This window comes from Alexandromys fortis, unplaced genomic scaffold, assembly GCF_014885135.2.
Source record: "Alexandromys fortis isolate MF-2015 unplaced genomic scaffold, M_Fortis_MF-2015_v1.1 scaffold_126, whole genome shotgun sequence".
NCBI lineage: Eukaryota > Metazoa > Chordata > Mammalia > Rodentia > Cricetidae > Alexandromys > Alexandromys fortis.
Genome location: NW_026068018.1, coordinates 1,956,689 through 1,962,438, shown reverse-complemented (window position 1 = coordinate 1,962,438; position 5,750 = coordinate 1,956,689).

The following is a 5,750-nucleotide window of genomic DNA, read 5'->3' as shown; positions in this document are numbered from 1 at the left end:
GTGCCTCTGGGGTCAACTGAGACATCTGTGTCAGAGCAGGAGGCCTGGAAGAGGAACTGGAAGAAAGGATGTGCTGATAAGCACAGTGAACAAGGAGGGTACCTGTGGAACACTGTAGAGTAGTGAATATTCTTGAGTCGCCGGGGATAAAGTGAGGTGCTTTGTCCTCACGGATAGAAATGTAAACAATCATTAGGGAAGCATTGGCACAAATGGATCCTTAAAGACTTTGTCCAAAGTGGGAATAATAGTTTAATAAGAAGAGAAACTGGTAAGTTTTGTGCATTGGCGGTAACTAAAGAATAGGACCCCTGCCACAGCTGTACTCAGAAAATGTGGAAGGAAACACAGGAAAGAGAAATAGAGAGCAGAGTTTGGGGAAGAGGGAAAGAAAAGAAATCCGTACATCAGGGAAAAGAAAAAAAATCCAAAATAAAATTTGAAATACAGTGACCGAATGCAGAATGTATCCTGAGAACCTGGAAAATAGAACTTAAGTAGTATCTGTGGCTGTCCCAAGGGAAACGTAAACATTGCATATGGATAATGTGGGAATGATCCTGATCTTCTAGGATAGGGTAGGTAAGATTCTTGTTAGTAAGTGTTCTATTTTCCTATTTTATTTAAATCAAAGTACCCATGTATGAGTTTCATAGAGAAATATTTTTAGTATATTTTAAATTAAGTTATAATCACTTCACTTATCCCCTTCCCTTTCCTTCCTCCAACTCCTCCAGTGTCCCTTTCCTCCAACTCTTCTCATGCTCCCTCTCATACCCTATCAAATGATGGCCTCTCTTTCTTTAACTATTATTGTTACAGATAGATAACAGATGATAGATAGATGATAGATAGATAGATAGATAGATAGATAGATGATTGGTAGATAGATAGATAGATAGATAGATAGATAGATAGATAGATGATACATAGATAGATAGATAGATGGTAGATGGACTGATGTAAAAATATGTGTATTATTGGGAACTCACCTTCACCTCTTTTCACTCAACAGGAGGGAAATCATCATCACTAGTACCAGAAATGTATCCAACTACCTGGGGCTAGTAAAGTCATGATCTCAGATGAGAACTCATTACCACCGTTTTACTAGATCAGCATGACTCCTACCTACATTCTAAAACATATCCTTATACACACAGGTATGTATCCCCCCAATCAATAAAGCTCCTCTTTACAACTAGTGGAGGACATTACTAGAAATCACAACTGCATGTGATGCAGACATTAGGGACATGGGGAGCCCACCCCTAAAACATATATCTACAGCACAATTTCTGTACCTCTTAGAAGAGGGAGCTGTAAGATTATAAGAGCAAGAAGACCAGAAAATGTGTTTCATATAATATTTGCAGGTTGAGCCACCACCTTTATAGAATAGACAGACAAATCTGAAATATAGAGCCAATTATTTGTGTAGAATATGAATAAATTTGTTTAAGATAAAATTGCATTGATTCAGTTTTGAATGATTGTGTTAATTGGTTTGTCTTAGTTAGGTTTCTATTGTCGTGAAGACACAGCATGACTCTTATTGAGGGTGACTGGCATACAGTTTCAGAGGTTCAGTCCATTATCATCATAAAGGGGAGGAGCATGGTAGTGTGCAGGTAGATGTGGTGCTGGAGCTGAGAATGCTGCATCTTGCAGGCAGCAGGACATCAACTGATTGCCACACTGAGGAAAGCTTGAGAAAAAGAGACTTCAAAGCTCATTCCCACAGGGACACACTTCCTCCAACATGGCCAAACCTCCTAATAGTGCCACAAACTTTAGGGGTCATTTTCTTTCAAACAATATAGAAAAGAATACTTCTGACCAAAGTAAAGTAATTTATATTAGTTACTGTGTCATGAGGTAGAAATAGCAAAATTCAGTAGTCTTCCCATTACGTCAGTCATGATTTGTTCATGTTTTAGTAAGCCGAAGGATCTAAAAATGTGAGTAAAAATCATGAAGATTCTTGTGAGAAAATCCCTATACACATTTACCTTCAGGAATTTGCAAATTTCTGTGTTAGAAAATAAACAATGATATATTGCCAAGATAATAGAGAATAGCTAACTAACTGCTGACTGTTTGAATGGGAACACATATAATGCACTCTTCCTGGTGTGCCAAATACAAAAGAGAAGGTTATCGGGTCCCAGAAGAAATGAAATGCTCAAACTCTCAAACACACAAGTTCCATATGGAAACTGTAAGTTATAAGAAAGAATCCCAACCATTCCTCTTGGAACACAGTCCAAGAATGGCATCATCTGAGAATTCTGAGTGCTTGTGAGAAAACTCCAAGAAAACAAAACCAAACCTGTGGAGTCTGTTTCTTCAAAGCACAGAATTGTTTTTGGAATATGTTTTCATACTCCTCCCAGGTGCTGTGGATAGAAACGAGTTTACTTCAGCTGTTAGTTTTCATATGCCTCTATGGAAAAACATGGTTTTCTTCATGTGGGGCTTGTCCTTGTAATTAAACCTTACTTATGCTTTTTCTTCTTAACCCTCAGCATATAAATTGCCTGATACTCTAAATAAACTTGGCTATTGCATGAGACTTTAGTCCACCTCATTGCTGGGTCTTGCTCTCCCGGGTCCGTGCCACCAACTAGCATGGTAAGCACATAAAATTATATGTTAACTAGGGAATTTATGAATAATACAAAGAAAAGAGGATAAATTATTTACTCAAACTAAGACGGCAGTCCATCTGCTGGACAAAAGTAAAAGTTGGCATAATATGGAATGAAAGAAAGGATCATGACTCCATGCAATCATAAAGGAACATAACTATTTTCTAAACTTTAGTCCACCTGAACAAAAAGTCTATAACTAAACATAAATAAAAAAATTGTCCTTGGTCCCCACAAAGAATGATAAGGATAACATAAATGACCTACTGAAAGAGAAGTGCTGCTTCTGGAGAGCCAAAGGAAGTGTCAACAGAGGTGAAGAAAGGAAGCCAGCACATCAGAGATGAAGCTCTGACCTTGCTGAAAACATAGTACACAGTGCTGGTCAAACTGTTCGAAGAACACAAAAGGTAACAGTATACAGAAAAAAGACATCATACTCAGGGAGGTAACATAGAAATAATTGTTGCTAGGGAAGGAGGAGACATATTCTTCAGTGGTACAGCCAGTCTACAAGATGCCCACATTCTTGTAGACAAACACTCACATATGCTCCTGTAAAAAGAAAAAAAAAACACTAAGAAAATTTATTTTTAGAATTTTTAGAAAATGATATTTTTAGAAAATGAAATAGAAAGGGGACATCGGTAAGAGGAAATAAACAGAACTGGGGTGAAGAAGAGAGAAGGTGATGGTGATAAAAAATTATTGAAAAATGTTCATTATGTATATGTATGTAATTTCATAATGAAACCCATTATCATATATATGAAGTATATTAGTAATTTTTTTCATATTCAAGCATAAAAGATCAACACACATGCATGCATGTGCATACACACACACACACACATAAATATACTCACTCCATTGGACTTGGACTTGGGGATATACACTCATCAACTATGGAGGAGCAAAGGGACTTTTGAGGCTTAGCAAACATGATCCTTCTCTAGGAAGAAGAACAAAACTTTTTTAAGACAATTCCAATAATACATAGAGGATAATGAAGAATAAATAACCAATGAAGAACTAGAAAAGGAAATTTTATGAATTTTTAAATTCAAAGTGGAAGTACCTAGCAGGTATATAAAAAGAGACAAAGGTTGGAATTCACCAAATGAAGTGTCATTAGCAGAACTGAGAAACAAGAGACAACAGACATCACCAGAAAGTCAGGAGTCAACTGGCCTAGCTATATAACAGACAGTTGCTGGAAAACAAGGGGCATATATCTTTGAAATTGAATTTAAATTTAGCATACTTTATTGGGAAAATTGTTGTCTTAATTTGAGAGTGTTTGTGAATAAAAACGCCATTGCTATTATTTAATTAGAATGGATCATAAATGCTCTATGATCACCTACTGTTTTTACTTATTGTCAGGAGAAAAACTCCCTGTTGAATGAATAGAAGATCAGAATAAAATTGCTTCTAAGCACATCATCAAGTTTATATGCATTAAATATATTTATATATGTATATATAAAACATATATATATATATACATATAAAATCCACCAACCCCTCCACCTCCAAAAGATCAAGTACAGCATATAATACTACTTTAAACGTTAGACCCGTAACCCATGTGGTGGATGGAGGCAACTAACTCCTGTAAGTTGTCATCTGTGTGACATGCATATGCTCATACATAATCACTATACAAATAAATATGACTTTAAAACATCTGACTAAATTATTAAATCATAAGGCACTGTAGGAAATATAAAAGTTTATATTATATGTTATAGTAATTATAAAAGACTAATGGAAGAGAAAAGTTTTAACCAAGAATTCTAGAGTAGTGTGGAGTAGTTTTTTTACAAAAGAAAAAAAAATCTGGGAAGTACTACTTAAACATGTGGAAAAATGTTTTAGTTGCTGTGGTAAAATAACCTGACCAAAGCAACTTAAAGAAGGAAGCCTTTAGCTGGGGGTTATGATTCCAGAGAGCTATGAGTCCCTCACCACAATGGCAGGGAACATGTGCAGGCAGGCTGGCATTGTACTGGAACAACAGCAGAGAAGTAACATTTCCATTCAGAAGCCGGAAGCAGGGAGAGTTAACTCAAAATGGCAGGAGTGTTTGAAACTTTAAATCCTTACCCCAGTGGCATCCTTCGAACAAGACCACATCTCTTAACCTCAGCGAAAGTCACCATGTATTCAACTGTCCTAGACTTTTAAAAGACACCTTGTTTAAGTCACCACAGATCCCTAGATGAAGGACAACGCTCATGAAGGGTTAAACTCTGAATAATCCTAAAAGCAGACACATTGATAAGTAAAGGCGTGTGGGCTCAAGAAGACATTGAACAGTGAGAGAAAGCCGTTAGCTCAAGCCCAACCATGATTGCACAGTGAGAGTGGAACAACTTCAAAGGTGTCTTTACTTCTCAGATCTCCTTCCCCTAGGAGTGATCATGGAGTAGAAGTTCAAGTTCGACACTTCAGACCGAGATTTTAAAAACTGATAAGTGCCTACCCTGTGCTTTCTTTTGCTTTACATCTTTGGATGATTAGAAGTAATTTACACCATGACCCTAGGAGATAAAGGAGCTAGCAAAGAGATAAAAAGTGTGGATTGCTGTTTCAATGGCCTGCCAACCTGAAATTCAACATAGGTTTCACAATTTAAGACATTAAATTAAGGTCAGTGATCTGTGCTGCACTGAGGTATAAACTGAGAGGACTTAGAGGTTTGAAGTTAAGTCCTCGTCCCCATTCAGCTCCAGAGCAATAATATACCTAACAAACTACCTCTTTTCCAGAGAGCAGACATGCTCTGCTTCTCCATTCCTGTTCAGTGAGCAAAACTACTCAAACAATTTAACCACATTCTCACCATCTTGATACACAAAGCCTGCTTTGCACAGACCCTGTTAGGTTACTCTGTCGCAGAGAGTAAGCTCCACATGGAACTTTGTCACGTGGTACCCATCTTCTCCAGAGACATATATGCATGTCATCTAGCAGTCTCATCTGTCAGGGGTCAGATGTTTTGATTGTCTTCATGACTTGAAGCATCCTTCACCAGTGCAGTAAATAGCAAACAATTAATCCAAGACCTGTGTCTTGATTTTTCTATCTGGCCAG